Below are 17,343 nucleotides of genomic sequence, written 5' to 3'. Positions count from 1 at the left end.
AAATGACTCAAAAATCTCACACCAGACGATAATCGCTGACAATTGTCATCAGAGAAATCCAAGAATCAAGCCTTTGCTGATTTTGATGGGAAAGGGGGAAAGACGTTTTTAAAATCGGCCTAATTAGAGGTATGTGTGTTTTTGTCTTGAATGGAAGCAGATGACCAAAATGCAGCGCTAGCTCAACTTCCTGAATGGCTTTCATTATATTCAAAGTTAGAATCGGGGAGTCGGTCTGCGGCTCGGCCCAACTAAATGTTGACCACACACTTTATTAGTGGCCATCAAAAATATTGAATAGGTCTAACATATATGATTTCAGGGCTCATGGAGGACAAACGACTCTTTATGGCCGCCATACATCAGGATAATTAGGATAACTTTCAGAGACAGCCCATAATCGAGCCTTAGCTGTCTTTGACCCAATGTTTAAAATGGATATTTTACTTTAATTGTAACTTCTCTACCCATGACACCACCCCTCTCAGTCCACCATCTCCACGGCAACCAATAACCGCTAATCTTGACTGGCCACCACATAAAGATGTCACCAGGCTGCCTCATTAGGTTTTGTTTTGTTTTTGGGGGGGGTTGGTACATCTGTACAACTCCCCGAACGACCACTTCTCCGGCCTTTACACAGCTGCTGAGTGTTAACACACACATCTCCACAATCTTGGCGAACGCTCCAATTCATCAAGTTGATCTCAAGTCAGGTGGAGATGAGTTCATACGAGCCAAAGCACGGTGTGTACATGAAACAGACTCAAGCTGAGATCATCGAGCCTTTCCTCTCTGTCCCTCAATAAATAACGCCCTCTCGCCCCCCCCCCCACACACACACACACATGCACGCACTCACTTTGGGGTATGTGGAGGAGCGTCCGCCGAGGGCTGTAAAAGGCGGGAGATGAACGTGGCAGTGAGGGAAGGTGAGGCAAGAAGACAGCTGATAAGCAAGCGTTAGTTGGTGATGTCATTATGTCTGAGATAATTTTTGTCATTGTTCAAGACAAGCCCTCACCCGTGCACCTCTGTGTGCATATGCATGTGTGTGTTACATACTAAGGGTCGACCTGATAAATCAGATGGCCAAAGTATATATATTTTTATACATTTATTAAGTTGATATTGTATTGCATTTTGAATATTAAACACCATGGCATTATGCCAGGGTCCTGTGAGCAGACCTGTGTGGCTCACCAGGTAGTTGTCTGATGGTCTCGCTGACCCAACAAAGCATCATTAAGAGTATCCGCCCAACGTGGGACTTGAACCCACTACCCTGAGGTTAAGAGTCTCATGCTCTACCGACTGAGCTAGCCAGGCGCAGTTTCTAAAATTTAACATTGCTCGTCAACAATGTGATTCCTCACTCCGGGTGCTGACATTCAATATTCTGTGAGAAAGAAACCAAAACGAAATATCGTTGATGAAGCCAGCCTGTTTCTCTACCAGTTTTGGAGGTTTTTTATGTGAATGGCTGTGAAGTCAAAGCATCTGATTCGGTCTATTCTTGAGTGTGTGGGTGTTCTGGGTATCACCACGAACTGGTGGGGGTGGTCCTGATCGCTGCCTGATGGTCAAGGTTACCAACAAAGTATCGAAAAGAGTAACCGCCCAACGTGGGGCTTGAACCCACGACCCTGAGATTAAGGGTCGACTGAGCTAGCCGGGCTGAGTTTCTCAATTTTAACATTGCTCGTCAACGATGCGATTCCTCACTCCGGGTGCTGTGATTCCAATGTCCTGTGAGAAAAGGAACCAAAACCAAATATCATTGATGAAGCCAGCCCGTTTAGCTGCCAGTTTTGGAAAGTCGATTGTGTGAATGGCTGTAAAGTCAAAGCATCTCATTCGTCTATTTTTGAGTGTGTGGGTGTTCTGGGTACCAACACAGACTGGTGGGGGTGGTCCTGGTCGCTGCGTGATGGTCAAAGTTATCCAACAAAGTATCGATAAGAGTAACCGCCCAACGTGGGGCTCGAACCCACAACCCTGAGATTAAGAGTCTCATGCGCTACCAACTGAGCTAGCCGGGCTGAGATTCTCAATTTTAACATTGCTCGTCAACGATGCGATTCCTCACTCCGGGTGCTGTGATTCCAATGTCCTGTGAGAAAAGGAACCAAAACCAAATATCATTGATGAAGCCGGCCCGTTTCGCTGCCAGTTTTGGAAAGTCGATTGTGTGAATGGCTGTGAAGTCAAAGCATCTCATTCAGTCTTTTTTTGAGTGTGTGGGTGTTCTGGGTACCAACACAGACTGGTGGGGGTGGTCCTGGTCGCTGCGTGATGGTCGAAAATATCCAACAAAGTATCGATAAGAGTAACCGCCCAACGTGGGGCTTGAACCCACGACCCTGAGATTAAGAGTCTCATGCTCTACCGACTGAGCTAGCCGGGCTGAGTTTCTCTATTTTAACATTGCTCGTCAACGATGCGATTCCTCACTGCGGGTGCTGACATCAAATGTTCTGTGAGAAATAACCCAAAACGAAATATCGTTGATGAAGCCAGCCTGTTTCTCTACCAGTTTTGGAGGTTTTTTATGTGAATGGCTGTGAAGTCAAAGCATCTGATTCAGTCTATTCTTGAGTGTGTGTGTGTTCTGGGCAACACCACGGATTGGTGGAGGTGGTCCTGGTCGCTGCCCAATGGTCGAGTTTACCAACAAAGCATCGAAAAGAGCAGCCGGCCAATGTGGGGCTCAAACCCACGACCCTGAGATTAAGAGTCTCATGCTCTTCCGACTGAGCTAGCCGGGCTGAGTTTCTAAATTTTAACATTGCTCGTCAACGATGCGATTCCTCACTCCGGGTGCTGTCATTCCAATGTCCTGTGAGAAAAGGAACCAAAACCAAAAATCGTTGATGAAGCCAGCCCGTTTCGCTGCCAGTTTTGGAAAGTCGATTGTGTGAATGGCTGTGAAGTCAAAGGATCTGATTAAGTCTATTTTTGAGTGTGTGGGTGTTCTGGGCACCAACACGGACTGGTGGGGGTGGTCCTGGTCGCTGCCTGATGGTCAACGTTACCAACAAATAATCGAAAACTGTAACCGCCCAACGTGGGGCTCGAACCCACGACCCTGAGATTAAGAGTCTCATGCTCTACCGACTGAGCTAGCCGGGCTGAGTTTCTCAATTTTAACATTGCTCGTCAACGATGCGATTCCTCACTCCAGGTGCTGTCATTCCAATGTCCTGTGAGAAAAGGAACCAAAACCAAAAATCGTTGATGAAGCCAGGCTCCAGTTTTGGAGGTTTTTTATGTGAATGGCTGTGAAGTCAAAGCATCTGATTCAGTCTATTCTTGAGTGTGTGTGTGTTCTGGGCAACACCACGGATTGGTGGAGGTGGTCCTGGTCGCTGCCCAATGGTCGAGTTTACCAACAAAGCATCGAAAAGAGCAGCCGGCCAATGTGGGGCTCAAACCCACGACCCTGAGATTAAGAGTCTCATGCTCTTCCGAGTGCGATTCCTCACTCCGGGTGCTGTCATTCCAATGTCCTGTGAGAAAAGGAACCAAAACCAAAAATCGTTGATGAAGCCAGCCCGTTTCGCTGCCAGTTTTGGAAAGTCGATCGTGTGAATGGCTGTGAAGTCAAAGCATCTCATTCAGTCTATTTTTGAGTGTGTGGGTGTTCTGGGTACCACCACAGACTGGTGGGGGTGGTCCTGGTCGCTGCGTGATGGTCGAAGTTATCCAACAAAGTATCGATAAGAGTAACCGCCCAACGTGGGGCTCGAACCCACGACCCTGAGATTAAGAGTCTCATGCTCTACCGACTGAGCTAGCCGGGCTGAGGTTCTCAATTTTAACATTGCTCGTCAACGATGCGATTCCTCACTGCGGGTGCTGACATCAAATGTTCTGTGAGAAATAACCCAAAACGAAATATCGTTGATGAAGCCAGCCTGTTTCTCTACCAGTTTTGGAGGTTTTTTATGTGAATGGCTGTGAAGTCAAAGCATCTGATTCAGTCTATTCTTGAGTGTGTATGTGTTCTGGGCAACACCACGGATTGGTGGAGGTGGTCCTGGTCGCTGCCCAATGGTCGAGTTTACCAACAAAGCATCGAAAAGAGCAGCCGGCCAATGTGGGGCTCAAACCCACGACCCTGAGATTAAGAGTCTCATGCTCTACCGACTGAGCTAGCCGGGCTGAGTTTCTCAATTTTAACATTGCTCGTCAACGATGCGATTCCTCACTCCAGGTGCTGTCATTCCAATGTCCTGTGAGAAAAGGAACCAAAACCAAAAATCGTTGATGAAGCCAGCCCGTTTCGCTGCCAGTTTTGGAAAGTCGATTGTGTGAATGGCTGTGAAGTCAAAGCATCTGATTCAGTCTATTTTTCAGTGTGTTAGGATTTCTGGGCACCAACACGGACTGGTGGGGGTGGTCCTGGTCGCTGCCTGATGGTCAACGTTACCAACAAATAATCGAAAACAGTAACCGCCCCAACGTGGGGCTCGAACCCACGACCCTGAGATTAAGAGTCTCATGCTCTACCGACTCAGCTAGCCGGGCTGACTCTCTAAATTTTAACATTGCTCGTCAATGACAGCGATTCCTCACGCCGGATGACGTCAAATGTTCTCTGAGAAATGACCCAAAACGAAATATCGTTGATGAAGCCAGCCTGTTTCTCTACCAGTTTTGGAGGTTTTTTATGTGAGTGGCTGTGAAGTCAAAGCATCTGATTCAGTCTATTCTTGAGTGTGTGGGTGTTCTGGGTACCACCACGAACTGGTGGGGGTGGTCCTGATCGCTGCCTGATGGTCGAGCTTACCAACAAAGTATCGAAAAGAGTAACCACCCAACGTGGGGCTCGAACCGACGACCCTGAGATTAAGAGTCTCATGCTCTACCGACTGAGCTAGCCGGAGTGAGTTTCTCAATTTTAACATTGCTCGTCAACGATGCGATTCCTCACTCCAGGTGCTGTCATTCCAATGTCCTGTGAGAAAAGGAACCAAAACCAAAAATCGTTGATGAAGCCAGCCCGTTTCGCTGCCAGTTTTGGAGGTTGTTTTGGAAAGTCGATTGTGTGAATGGCTGTGAAGTCAAAGCATTTGATTCAGTCTATTTTTCAGTGTGTTAGGATTTCTGGGCACCAACACGGACTGGTGGGGGTGGTCCTGGTCGCTGCCTGATGGTCAAGGTTACCAACAAAGTATCGAAAACAGTAACCGCCCAACGTGGGGCTCGAACCCACGACCCTGAGATTAAGAGTCTCATGCTCTACCGACTGAGCTAGCCGGGCTGAGTTTTTAAATTTTAACATTGCTCGTCAACGATGCGATTCCTCACTCCGGGTGCTGTCATTCCAATGTCCTGTGAGAAAAGGAACCAAAAGGAAAAATCGTTGATGAAGCCAGCCCGTTTCGCTGCCAGTTTTGGAGGTTGTTTTGGAAAGTCGATTGTGTGAATGGCTGTGAAGTCAAAGCATCTCATTCAGTCTATTTTTGAGTGTGTGGGTTTTCTGGGTACCACCACAGACTGGTGGGGGTGGTCCTGGTCGCTGCGTGATGGTCGAAGTTATCCAACAAAGTATCGATAAGAGTAACCGCCCAACGTGGGGCTCGAACCCACGACCCTGAGATTAAGAGTCTCATGCTCTACCGACTGAGCTAGCCGGGCTGAGTTTCTCAATTTTAACATTGCTCGTCAACGATGCGATTCCTCACTGCGGGTGCTGACATCAAATGTTCTGTGAGAAATAACCCAAAACGAAATATCGTTGATGAAGCCAGCCTGTTTCTCTACCAGTTTTGGAGGTTTTTTATGTGAATGGCTGTGAAGTCAAAGCATCTGATTCAGTCTATTCTTGAGTGTGTTTGTGTTCTGGGCAACACCACGGATTGGTGGAGGTGGTCCTGGTCGCTGCCCAATGGTCGAGTTTACCAACAAAGCATCGAAAAGAGCAGCCGGCCAATGTGGGGCTCAAACCCACGACCCTGAGATTAAGAGTCTCATGCTCTACCGACTGAGCTAGCCGGGCTGAGTTTCTCAATTTTAACATTGCTCGTCAACGATGCGATTCCTCACTCCAGGTGCTGTCATTCCAATGTCCTGTGAGAAAAGGAACCAAAACCAAAAATCGTTGATGAAGCCAGCCCGTTTCGCTGCCAGTTTTGGAGGTTGTTTTGGAAAGTCGATTGTGTGAATGGCTGTGAAGTCAAAGCATCTGATTCAGTCTATTTTTCAGTGTGTTAGGATTTCTGGGCACCAACACGGACTGGTGGGGGTGGTCCTGGTCGCTGCCTGATGGTCAAGGTTACCAACGAAGTATCGAAAACAGTAACCGCCCAACGTGGGGCTCGAACCCACGACCCTGAGATTAAGAGTCTCATGCTCTACCGACTGAGCTAGCCGGGCTGAGTTTCTAAATTTTAACATTGCTCGTCAACGATGCGATTCCTCACTCCGGGTGCTGTCATTCCAATGTCCTGTGAGAAAAGGAACCAAAAGGAAAATTCGTTGATGAAGGCAGCCCGTTTCGCTGCCAGTTTTGGAGGTTTTGGAAAGTCGATTGTGTGAATGGCTGTGAAGTCAAAGCATCTCATTCAGTCTTTTTTTGAGTGTGTGGGTGTTCTGGGTACCACCACAGACTGGTGGGGGTGGTCCTGGTCGCTGCGTGATGGTCGAAGTTATCCAACAAAGTATCGATAAGAGTAACCGCCCAACGTGGGGCTCGAACCCACGACCCTGAGATTAAGAGTCTCATGCTCTACCGACTGAGCTAGCCGGGCTGAGGTTCTCAATTTTAACATTGCTCGTCAACGATGCGATTCCTCACTGCGGGTGCTGACATCAAATGTTCTGTGAGAAATAACCCAAAACGAAATATCGTTGATGAAGCCAGCCTGTTTCTCTACCAGTTTTGGAGGTTTTTTATGTGAATGGCTGTGAAGTCAAAGCATCTGATTCAGTCTATTCTTGAGTGTGTGTGTGTTCTGGGCAACACCACGGATTGGTGGAGGTGGTCCTGGTCGCTGCCCAATGGTCGAGTTTACCAACAAAGCATCGAAAAGAGCAGCCTGCCAATGTGGGGCTCAAACCCACGACCCTGAGATTAAGAGTCTCATGCTCTACCGACTGAGCTAGCCGGGCTGAGTTTCTCAATTTTAACATTGCTCGTCAACGATGCGATTCCTCACTCCAGGTGCTGTCATTCCAATGTCCTGTGAGAAAAGGAACCAAAACCAAAAATCGTTGATGAAGCCAGCCCGTTTCGCTGCCAGTTTTGGAGGTTGTTTTGGAAAGTCGATTGTGTGAATGGCTGTGAAGTCAAAGTATCTGATTCAGTCTATTTTTCAGTGTGTTAGGATTTCTGGGCACCAACACGGACTGGTGGGGGTGGTCCTGGTCGCTGCCTGATGGTCAAGGTTACCAACGAAGTATCGAAAACAGTAACCGCCCAACGTGGGGCTCGAACCCACGACCCTGAGATTAAGAGTCTCATGCTCTACCGACTGAGCTAGCCGGGCTGAGTTTCTCAATTTTAACATTGCTCGTCAAGGATGCGATTCCTCACTCCGGGTGCTGTGATTCCAATGTCCTGTGAGAAAAGGAACCAAAACCAAATATCATTGATGAAGCCGGCCCGTTTCGCTGCCAGTTTTGGAAAGTCGATTGTGTGAATGGCTGTGAAGTCAAAGCATCTCATTCAGTCTTTTTTTGAGTGTGTGGGTGTTCTGGGTACCAACACAGACTGGTGGGGGTGGTCCTGGTCGCTGCCTGATGGTCAAGGTTACCAACGAAGTATCGAAAACAGTAACCGCCCAACGTGGGGCTCGAACCCACGACCCTGAGATTAAGAGTCTCATGCTCTACCGACTGAGCTAGCCGGGCTGAGGTTCTCAATTTTAACATTGCTCATCAACGATGCGATTCCTCACTGCGGGTGCTGTCATTCCAATGTCCTGTGAGAATAGGAACCAAAAGGAAAAATCGTTGATGAAGCCAGCCCGTTTCGCTGCCAGTTTTGGAGGTTTTGGAAAGTCGATTGTGTGAATGGCTGTGAAGTCAAAGCATCTCATTCAGTCTATTTTTGAGTGTGTGGGTGTTCTGGGTACCACCACAGACTGGTGGGGGTGGTCCTGGTCGCTGCGTGATGGTCGAAGTTATCCAACAAAGTATCGATAAGAGTAACCGCCCAACGTGGGGCTTGAACCCACGACCCTGAGATTAAGAGTCTCATGCTCTACCGACTGAGCTAGCCGGGCTGAGTTTCTCTATTTTAACATTGCTCGTCAACGATGCGATTCCTCACTGCGGGTGCTGACATCAAATGTTCTGTGAGAAATAACTCAAAACGAAATATCGTTGATGAAGCCAGCCTGTTTCTCTACCAGTTTTGGAGGTTTTTTATGTGAATGGCTGTGAAGTCAAAGCATCTGATTCAGTCTATTCTTGAGTGTGTGTGTGTTCTGGGCAACACCACGGATTGGTGGAGGTGGTCCTGGTCGCTGCCCAATGGTCGAGTTTACCAACAAAGCATCGAAAAGAGCAGCCGGCCAATGTGGGGCTCAAACCCACGACCCTGAGATTAAGAGTCTCATGCTCTACCGACTGAGCTAGCCGGGCTGAGTTTCTAAATTTTAACATTGCTCGTCAAAGATGCGATTCCTCACTCCGGGTGCTGTCATTCCAATGTCCTGTGAGAAAAGGAACCAAAACCAAAAATCGTTGATGAAGCCAGCCCGTTTCGCTGCCAGTTTTGGAAAGTCGATTGTGTGAATGGCTGTGAAGTCAAAGGATCTGATTAAGTCTATTTTTGAGTGTGTGGGTGTTCTGGGCACCAACACGGACTGGTGGGGGTGGTCCTGGTCGCTGCCTGATGGTCAACGTTACCAACAAATAATCGAAAACTCCGGGTGCTGTCATTCCAATGTCCTGTGAGAAAAGGAACCAAAAGGAAAAATCGTTGATGAAGCCCGCCCGTTTTGCTGCCAGTTTTGGAGGTTGTTTTGGAAAGTCGATTGTGTGAATGGCTGTGAAGTCAAAGCATCTGATTCAGTCTATTTTTCAGTGTGTGGGTGTTCTGGGCACCAACACGGACTGGTGGGGGTGGTCCTGGTCGCTGCCTGATGGTCAAGGTTACCAACAAATAATCGAAAACAGTAACCGCCCAACGTGGGGCTCAAACCCACGACCCTGAGATTAAGAGTCTCATGCTTTACCGACTGAGCTAGCCGGGCGGAGTTTCTCAATTTTAACATTGCTCGTCAACGATGCGATTCCTCACTCCAGGTGCTGTCATTCCAATGTCCTGTGAGAAAAGGAACCAAAAGGAAAAATCGTTGATGAAGCCAGCCCGTTTCGCTGCCAGTTTTGGAGGTTGTTTTGGAAAGTCAATTGTGTGAATGGCTTTGAAGTCAAAGCATCTGATTCAGTCTACTTTTCAGTGTGTTAGGATTTCTGGGCACCAACACGGACTGGTGGGAGTGGTCCTGGTCGCTGCCTGATGGTCAAGGTTACCAACGAAGTATCGAAAACAGTAACCGCCCAACGTGGGGCTCGAACCCACAACCCTGAGATTAAGAGTCTCATGCTCTACCGACTGAGCTAGCCGGGCTGAGTTTCTAAATTTTAACATTGCTCGTCAACGATGCGATTCCTCACTCCGGGTGCTGTCATTCCAATGTCCTGTGAGAAAAGGAACCAAAAGGAAAAATCGTTGATGAAGCCAGCCCATTTCGCTGCCAGTTTTGGAAAGTCGATTGTGTGAATGGCTGTGAAGTCAAAGCATCTGATTCAGTCTATTTTTGAGTGTGTGGGTGTTCTGGGCACCAACACGGACTGGTGGGGGTGGTCCTGGTCGCTGCCTGATGGTCAAGGTTACCAACAAAGTATCGAAAACAGTAACGGCCCAACGTGGGGCTCGAACCCACGACCCTGAGATTAAGAGTCTCATGCTCTACCGACTGAGCTAGCCGGGCTGACTCTCTAAATTTTAACATTGCTCGTCAATGACAGCGATTCCTTACGCCGGATGACATCAAATGTTCTGTGAGAAATAACCCAAAACTAAATATCGTTGATGAAGCCAGCCTGTTTCTCTACCAGTTTTGGAGGTTTTTTATGTGAATGGCTGTGAAGTCAAAGCATCTGATTCAGTTTATTCTTGAGTGTGTGGGTGTTCTGGGTACCACCACGAACTGGTGGGGGTGGTCCTGATCGCTGCCTGATGGTCAAGGTTACCAACAAAGTATCGAAAAGAGTAACCGCCCAACGTGGGGCTTGAACCCACGACCCTGAGATTAAGGGTCGACTGAGCTAGCCGGGCTGAGTTTCTAAATTTTAACATTGCTCGTCAACGATGCGATTCCTCACTCCGGGTGCTGTCATTCCAATGTCCTGTGAGAAAAGGAACCAAAAGGAAAAATCGTTGATGAAGCCAGCCCGTTTTGCTGCCAGTTTTGGAGGTTGTTTTGGAAAGTCGATTGTGTGAATGGCTGTGAAGTCAAAGCATCTGATTCAGTCTATTTTTCAGTGTGTGGGTGTTCTGGGCACCAACACGGACTGGTGGGGGTGGTCCTGGTCGCTGCCTGAATGTCAAGGTTACCAACAAAGTATCGAAAACAGTAACCGCCCAACGTGGGGCTCGAACCCACGACCCTGAGATTAAGAGTCTCATGCTCTACCGACTGAGCTAGCCGGGCTGACTCTCTAAATTTTAACATTGCTCGTCAATGACAGCGATTCCTTACGCCGGATGACTTCAAATGTTCTGTGAGAAATAACCCAAAACGAAATATCATTGATGAAGCCAGCCTGTTTCTCTACCAGTTTTGGAGTTTTTATATGTGAATGGCTGTGAAGTCAAAGCATCTGATTCAGTCTCTTCTTGAGTGTGTGGGTGTTCTGGGTACCACCACGAACTGGTGGGGGTGGTCCTGATCGCTGCCTGATGGTCGAGGTTACCAACAAAGTATCGAAAAGAGTAACCGCCCAACGTGGGGCTTGAACCCACGACCCTGAGATTAAGAGTCTCATGCTCTACCGACTGAGCTAGCCGGGCTGAGTTTCTCAATTTTAACATTGCTCGTCAACGATGCGATTCCTCACTCCGGGTGCTGTGATTCCAATGTCCTGTGAGAAAAGGAACCAAAACCAAATATCATTGATGAAGCCAGCCCGTTTAGCTGCCAGTTTTGGAAAGTCGATTGAGTGAATGGCTGTGAAGTCAAAGCATCTCATTCAGTCTATTTTTGAGTGTGTGGGTGTTCTGGGTACCACCACAGACTGGTGGGGGTGGTCCTGGTCGCTGCGTGATGGTCGAAGTTATCCAACAAAGTATCGATCAGAGTAACCGCCCAACGTGGGGCTCGAACCCACGACCCTGAGATTAAGAGTCTCATGCTCTACTGACTGAGCTAGCCGGGCTGATTTTCTAAATTTTAACATTGCTCGTCAACGATGCGATTCCTCACTCCGGGTGCTGTCATTCCAATGTCCTGTGAGAAAAGGAACCAAAACCAAAAATTGTTGATGAAGCCTGCCCGTTTTGGATGTTGTTTTGGAAAGTCGATTGTGTGAATGGCTGTGAAGTCAAAGCATCTGATTCAGTCTATTCTTGAGTGTGTGGGTGTTCTGGGTACCACCACGAACTGGTGGGGGTGGTCCTGATCGCTGCCTGATGGTCGAGGTTACCAACAAAGTATCGATCAGAGTAACCGCCCAACGTGGGGCTCGAACCCACGACCCTGAGATTAAGAGTCTAATGCTCTACCGACTGAGCTAGCCGGGCTGAGTGTCTCAATTTTAACATTGCTTGTCAACGATGCGATTCCTCACTACGGGTGCTGACATCCAGTATTCTGTGAGAAAAGAGCCAAAATGAAACATCGTCGATGAAGCCACCCTGTTTCTCTACCAGTTTTGGCGGTCATAGCGGTGTGGAACTCATAAACATGTTTTCTAAAACATTGTTTTTTGTCTTTAGTGTCCCAACTTTAATTGGACTCGGGTTTGTCGGTTGTGATGTGTTTTAAAAAGTTTAACTCTTCAGTTTTTCTGTGTTACTGTATATGTTCTCTCGATTTATGTATTTTCACTTATCCTGGGTGGGTCTGGAACGTATCCTGTGATAACCTGGGATTGACTGAACACATAAGATCTTTTTTTTCTTGATGATTTTCATTGTCATTCCCATCATAAACGCTGTTAATAAGTGTGTCGCGCATTCTCTGTTATGAACTTGGTGCAGGGCGGTTTCCAAAAGCTCAAAAGCAAACAGAGAAAAGGTTCTGGCCCCCTTGCAGGAAGGAAGTGTAACATCGAGCAGAACAGGAAGTAATCCGTCTGAAAAAAGTGAGAAAACATGCGTGCACTCGTGACTCGTCTTCGCTCAAGCATGTCAACAGTGCCATGGGAATGAAAGACCGAAAGAATCTGGAGAGAAATGAAGCACAAATCCACCTCCTGCGAGTGTGTTTGAGCAGCTGTTTTTTGCCTCAGCAATCACCTCAAAGTGGACACTGGCAAACTCAGCGATACGCACATTGAGATGTGCCTCATTTCTGTGGAAATCGAACTTGGATCCTGACCATGTGCTCAGCGATATGTTTTTTAAAAGACAGGTGATTAGGCAACAATTTTACAGTTCGTTGATCTTCAATGAACCCCTGTTTATCGCACGGGATACGTTCCAGACTCACTCCAAGAGGAGAAATTACAGGATCGTGAAGGCACATTTAAAAAAAATGTTTTAAATATTCCTTTCTGCCTGTTCTCACACCCACTCCCGAATCTCCAAATAAGATGCAGAGTGCTTGCTTCAAGCTGTTTACAATCTTTGCCACTCCCAATTAAAATTGACTTTAAAACTGACACTTCAAATGAATTCACCTTTGGGTGTGAAAACATCAAAATGTTCAACCCAACCATTGACATTTGATATCACCAAATTACTCAGTGACACATACAAACAGAATATACAACAATATTCCCCGGCATGTATTCACCGTCTTTCTGTTAATCGCACTGTAACTCTTCCGTTGGAGCTGAGTGCCGCCCCGGCTTGTTGTGGCAGAACATGGTCATCCACCACAGGTGTCAAACTCAAGACCCAAGGCCCAGATCCAGCCCCGCCGCATCATCTGTTGCGAAAGGAAATCATGTGTGTCAACTTGCATGATGATCTTTGCCAAAATCTCGACCGAAATGTCAAATTATCATGCGTGATAAATAACGTTGAGATCTGGCCATAATTTAAGATCACTTGAATAATAATTGAATAAATTATTATCATTGCCATTCACACAATCGACTTTCCAAAACTGGTAGCGAAACGAGCTGGCTTCATTAATGACATTTGGTTTTGGTTCCTGTCTCACATTGGATGTCAGCACACCCCCCCCCCCCCCCCCCCGAGCTCGTCATTGACGAGCAATGTTATAAATTAGAAAGTCAGCCCGACTAGCTCAGTCGGTAGAGCATGAGACTCTTAATCTCAGGGTCGTGGGTTCGAGCCCCACGTTGGGCGGTTACTCTTTACGATACTTTGTTGGTAACCTCGACCATCAGGCAGCGACCAGGACCACCCTCACCACTTAGTGTTGGTGCCCAGAACACCCAATTTGCATTGTATCCCATGTTCGTCGTTGTTTTTCATGTTTCTTGTGCAGAGTGTGCTTGTTAAGTGAAATTTTCGTTGCACGAATGTGTAATGACAATAAAAGCCAATCCAATCCAATCATTGACTTGATTGATTTCAAAACGAGTCATCCATCAATTTGTTGTGTACAAGTAATAATACAATGAGGCGAATAACATTTATTTGGTTTCACGGTCATAACGGCCCTCTGAGCGAAAAACATAACTCCAAAGTGCCCTGCGACAAAAACGAGTTTGACACCCCTGTTACATTGAAGGGGTGCAACTATAAATTCGGACTTGCAGTAATCCTTCGCTGTTACACGTTTCGTCTTTCACGGCTTCGCTGGTTCACGAATTTTTTGGTACCGAATTTTATTTATTTATTTTTCTCCAGTGAATTATGTTCTGCATTCTGATTGGTTAAGAGACGGTCAACAGTCTCCGCGCCTCATCGTTGTCACACAATGTCGATGAAACATTCTGCACAGTATTTCTGAAAACTGTTAGCTGTTTGTAAGAAAACGTTTATACTTTTTTTTTTTTAATGCTTGGGCCTGAAAAAAAAGGTTTAGTCTTTTGTTTCATTCAATACGGTATTCTATGCATAATAATTGTTAAAAAAAAAAAGAAAGAAAAGAAGGCTACTTCACAGATTTCACTGATCACCGGTTCTTTTGGGAACGTAACCCCCGCGCTAAACGAGAGATTACCGCACCTAACGCTATATTTTGTCATTTATGACATTGTTGCTGGAAATTACGGTGACGGCGGCACACATACAAAAGAAAAATGATCTATTTTTCACAATACGTCATGTTATCTGATCGGTACGGCAAGACTTATACGCGATTTTTCATGATTTATCGCGAGCCGCAGGAAAAAAACGCAAGCCAGTGTTTGAAACACAATAGCTAACATGTTACAGATGTGTGCGCACACGCACGTCCGTGTGTTCGGGGCAAAGAGTCTGTTAGATTTATGGCACGTGGGATAAAACAGTTCTAAGTTAGATAAATAAGTAATATACTCTGGATGTGTCTCGCCCACTCTCGCTCTCTGCGGGACACACTGCTGTCTTTGTTCCCACTGAGCAAACACACACACACACACACTTTGGAGGATGTTTCTTTGAAAGAATACGCCGCGTATTCTTGGGGCCACGCGTGTGCACGCGAAGCGCTTGCGTCCTTTCACACGAGCGCTGCGTAAACAAGCTTAGAGCAGCCCCTCATAAATAAGCGTCGCTGCCAAAGTGTCAACGCTGCCAATGCGTTTCGTGCCCCGGCCGACGTGTTCTTGTATCCCGGCCCACCGCGTCCTATCAGGATTAGCTTGGAATGTACTCACTTCCTCTTACCGTCTCACCATCCTCCGCCGTGCCGATGTGCGCACTTTACCAGGCACACGCTTGCGAGCAAAAGTCGAGTCGATGGAAGGTTTCAAGGGATCACAGTGAAACCACTCGTTTATCGCCGGGGTTACGTTGACAGACCCACCAGCGATAAAATGAAATTCGGCGTTACAGAGAGACAAAAATAAATAACGTTGAGATGAGTAACACTCAATTGTGGAGCTATAGCTTTTCACAATTTTCCATCTTTTTGGGGTGGGGCTAAAACCGAGACCCCCTCAAGATAAGAACTGTCGCCCCTTCATCCGCATCATCTTTTATCTGAGTCACTTGCAACTAGCAATTAGCTACCCTCTTGCTAGCTTTGCCGACACGCCGAAAATTCTTCTTGGCTTCGGATAGTCGCAGCTGCTTTACAGCACTTTGCTGTCGGTGCCAAATGTCATGCAGGCAAACTAACGAGGCAGAAAGGAGGGAAAATCTGATTTGACAGCCACCGTGTAAACCTAGTCTTCTTAGACCGCCTCATCCTTACAGCACGGAAAAGCCCCATGATGACTCTGTACAGTATTTCAGCCACAGCAGGCTCGAGGCAAATATTCCCGCGGCTCAAACGTGTGCTTATGTATTGGCATCAGAAAGATGCTCGACAAAGTTGCATCCATTTTTCCGGATCTTACTCGGGGTATTTGATTGACGTTGACAATTGAGCGTAGTTTCAGCGCATTCTTGGACATGCCCGTTGCTTCTGGTTGCGGAGAGGATAGCTTGATTTTTCACAATTTTGAAGCAAATGTGGCACGCTTGTTAACACTCTTGAATTTCAGAAGATATATTTTGACTTGACAGGGTCAAGGGCTTTCATGTTGTTACATCATGCGCTTGACTCCCAACTGGAGAGACAGTGGTCGCCGAAGTTCTAGCCTTGGTCAGGACCGCACCGGATGACCATGTCACACCTTTATACTGTAAAAACTCACACACACACAAAAACTATAACTTAAAAATGTGTGACATTGTAGCAGCCCGGGCAATAATCTGTAATTAGCGGGGGTTGACTTTTGTCATTTCATTAATGAAAATGAAATGACAACAAATGACTCTCGCATTTGAAGACTATAAACAACCTTTCGTTTGCTCCGTTGGTGAATAATAATAATAATAAAAACATTTTATTTGTGGGCGCCTTTCTAAGAACTCAAGGGCCTTATTTTCAAGTGGCAAGTTCTGTCCTCATGTCACTGAAGCAAAGTCAGTAGGCCTTGAATCATCGCGGCAGACTTTCTTGATGATCATTAGCAGCTTCACACATGCGTTTTCCATTTTCCGCGTGAGCAAAATGACGCCGCTTACCTTTCTACAGCCAGCGAGAGATCCTTCTCGTGAAAGCACTGCGAGACATGATAAAGAACGCTTTCAGCAGTAGCTCGCTCGCGTACACATACACACACATTCATGTGAGGGTGTTGCTGTGGTCATATTTAAGGACAGTTGCTCTCCCATGACCACCTCCCGTACCTGGGGACCTCTCTGTCTCGGACCCCCCTCTGCGCCCTCTGTGTTTGTGTCTGTCTTCCTCGCCGTCTCGGCCCAATCGGACCGTGTCAGTCAAGAACATGTCCGTGAAAACAAGTTTGTAACGATCATGTCAACAACGAGCGTGTCAATAACGAACACGTCAGCAAAGAAAATATTAGAACTGCAGGGAGCAACTTCATCGAACTGTTACACTGTCAGAAAGAAAGAGTGGTAAATGTGTAACTTTACTGGCAACTGGCCTTTTGCATTTCACAACCCAAAAAACACATTCGCCCAACGTGGGGCTCGAACCCACGACCCTGAGATTAAGAGTCTCATGCTCTACCGACTGAGCTAGCCGGGCTAGCTGGGCTCGAGTTCTAAATTTTAACATTGCTTCTGTGAGAAAGGAACTAAAATGAAATATTGATGAAGCCAGCCTGTTTGTCTACCAGTTTTGGAGGTTGTGTTGGAAAGTCGATTGTGTGAATGGCTGTGCAGTCAAAATGTCTGATTCAGTCTATTTTCATTGTGTGGGTGTTCTGGGCACCAACACGGACTGGGTGGGGGTGGTCCTGGTCGCTGCCTGATGGTCAAGGTTACCAACAAATTATCGAAAACAGCAACCGCCCAACGTGGGGCTCGAACCCACTACCCTGAGATTAAGAGTCTCATGCTCTACCGACTGAGCTAGCCGGGCTGAGTTTCTATATTTTAACATTGCTCGTCAACGACGGCGATTCCTCACTCCGGGTGCTGTCATTCCAATGTTCTGTGAGAAAGGAACCAAAATGAAATATCATTGATGAAGCCAGCCTGTTTGTCTACCAGTTTTGGAGGTTGTGTTGGAAAGTCGATTGTGTGAA

General features: G+C 46.9%; 1 protein-coding gene and 29 non-coding genes across 32 annotated transcripts in view; 2 read left to right on the top strand and 28 right to left on the bottom strand.

Annotated features, from left to right (window-relative positions):
- bbs9 (Bardet-Biedl syndrome 9) overlaps positions 1-17,343 on the top strand; it is a 105,669-nt gene that overhangs the window by 79,925 nt on the left and 8,401 nt on the right. The gene's annotated exons all lie outside the window — the stretch shown is intronic.
- Positions 1,257-1,329, bottom strand: trnak-cuu (transfer RNA lysine (anticodon CUU)). The gene has a single exon. It is a non-coding gene; the product is annotated as a tRNA-Lys (tRNA).
- On the bottom strand, positions 1,970-2,042 carry trnak-cuu (transfer RNA lysine (anticodon CUU)). The gene has a single exon. It is a non-coding gene; the product is annotated as a tRNA-Lys (tRNA).
- Positions 2,335-2,407, bottom strand: trnak-cuu (transfer RNA lysine (anticodon CUU)). The gene has a single exon. It is a non-coding gene; the product is annotated as a tRNA-Lys (tRNA).
- Positions 2,696-2,768, bottom strand: trnak-cuu (transfer RNA lysine (anticodon CUU)). The gene has a single exon. It is a non-coding gene; the product is annotated as a tRNA-Lys (tRNA).
- On the bottom strand, positions 3,060-3,132 carry trnak-cuu (transfer RNA lysine (anticodon CUU)). The gene has a single exon. It is a non-coding gene; the product is annotated as a tRNA-Lys (tRNA).
- On the bottom strand, positions 3,731-3,803 carry trnak-cuu (transfer RNA lysine (anticodon CUU)). The gene has a single exon. It is a non-coding gene; the product is annotated as a tRNA-Lys (tRNA).
- trnak-cuu (transfer RNA lysine (anticodon CUU)) lies at positions 4,092-4,164 on the bottom strand. Its single transcript has one exon. It is a non-coding gene; the product is annotated as a tRNA-Lys (tRNA).
- trnak-cuu (transfer RNA lysine (anticodon CUU)) lies at positions 4,457-4,530 on the bottom strand. Its single transcript has one exon. It is a non-coding gene; the product is annotated as a tRNA-Lys (tRNA).
- trnak-cuu (transfer RNA lysine (anticodon CUU)) lies at positions 4,817-4,890 on the bottom strand. The gene has a single exon. It is a non-coding gene; the product is annotated as a tRNA-Lys (tRNA).
- Positions 5,194-5,266, bottom strand: trnak-cuu (transfer RNA lysine (anticodon CUU)). The gene has a single exon. It is a non-coding gene; the product is annotated as a tRNA-Lys (tRNA).
- On the bottom strand, positions 5,571-5,643 carry trnak-cuu (transfer RNA lysine (anticodon CUU)). Its single transcript has one exon. It is a non-coding gene; the product is annotated as a tRNA-Lys (tRNA).
- On the bottom strand, positions 5,932-6,004 carry trnak-cuu (transfer RNA lysine (anticodon CUU)). The gene has a single exon. It is a non-coding gene; the product is annotated as a tRNA-Lys (tRNA).
- Positions 6,309-6,381, bottom strand: trnak-cuu (transfer RNA lysine (anticodon CUU)). Its single transcript has one exon. It is a non-coding gene; the product is annotated as a tRNA-Lys (tRNA).
- trnak-cuu (transfer RNA lysine (anticodon CUU)) lies at positions 6,683-6,755 on the bottom strand. Its single transcript has one exon. It is a non-coding gene; the product is annotated as a tRNA-Lys (tRNA).
- Positions 7,041-7,116, bottom strand: trnak-cuu (transfer RNA lysine (anticodon CUU)). The gene has a single exon. It is a non-coding gene; the product is annotated as a tRNA-Lys (tRNA).
- trnak-cuu (transfer RNA lysine (anticodon CUU)) lies at positions 7,421-7,493 on the bottom strand. The gene has a single exon. It is a non-coding gene; the product is annotated as a tRNA-Lys (tRNA).
- Positions 7,785-7,857, bottom strand: trnak-cuu (transfer RNA lysine (anticodon CUU)). The gene has a single exon. It is a non-coding gene; the product is annotated as a tRNA-Lys (tRNA).
- trnak-cuu (transfer RNA lysine (anticodon CUU)) lies at positions 8,159-8,231 on the bottom strand. Its single transcript has one exon. It is a non-coding gene; the product is annotated as a tRNA-Lys (tRNA).
- trnak-cuu (transfer RNA lysine (anticodon CUU)) lies at positions 8,520-8,592 on the bottom strand. The gene has a single exon. It is a non-coding gene; the product is annotated as a tRNA-Lys (tRNA).
- On the bottom strand, positions 9,134-9,206 carry trnak-cuu (transfer RNA lysine (anticodon CUU)). Its single transcript has one exon. It is a non-coding gene; the product is annotated as a tRNA-Lys (tRNA).
- trnak-cuu (transfer RNA lysine (anticodon CUU)) lies at positions 9,511-9,583 on the bottom strand. The gene has a single exon. It is a non-coding gene; the product is annotated as a tRNA-Lys (tRNA).
- On the bottom strand, positions 9,875-9,947 carry trnak-cuu (transfer RNA lysine (anticodon CUU)). Its single transcript has one exon. It is a non-coding gene; the product is annotated as a tRNA-Lys (tRNA).
- trnak-cuu (transfer RNA lysine (anticodon CUU)) lies at positions 10,598-10,670 on the bottom strand. The gene has a single exon. It is a non-coding gene; the product is annotated as a tRNA-Lys (tRNA).
- trnak-cuu (transfer RNA lysine (anticodon CUU)) lies at positions 10,957-11,029 on the bottom strand. The gene has a single exon. It is a non-coding gene; the product is annotated as a tRNA-Lys (tRNA).
- On the bottom strand, positions 11,322-11,394 carry trnak-cuu (transfer RNA lysine (anticodon CUU)). Its single transcript has one exon. It is a non-coding gene; the product is annotated as a tRNA-Lys (tRNA).
- trnak-cuu (transfer RNA lysine (anticodon CUU)) lies at positions 11,686-11,758 on the bottom strand. Its single transcript has one exon. It is a non-coding gene; the product is annotated as a tRNA-Lys (tRNA).
- Positions 13,423-13,495, top strand: trnak-cuu (transfer RNA lysine (anticodon CUU)). Its single transcript has one exon. It is a non-coding gene; the product is annotated as a tRNA-Lys (tRNA).
- On the bottom strand, positions 16,769-16,841 carry trnak-cuu (transfer RNA lysine (anticodon CUU)). The gene has a single exon. It is a non-coding gene; the product is annotated as a tRNA-Lys (tRNA).
- trnak-cuu (transfer RNA lysine (anticodon CUU)) lies at positions 17,105-17,177 on the bottom strand. Its single transcript has one exon. It is a non-coding gene; the product is annotated as a tRNA-Lys (tRNA).

This window comes from Hippocampus guttulatus, chromosome 6 (assembly GCF_054856545.1).
Source record: "Hippocampus guttulatus isolate MCC_2025c chromosome 6, RoL_Hgut_1.0, whole genome shotgun sequence".
NCBI lineage: Eukaryota > Metazoa > Chordata > Actinopteri > Syngnathiformes > Syngnathidae > Hippocampus > Hippocampus guttulatus.
This window is presented reverse-complemented; position numbering and strand designations above follow the sequence as displayed.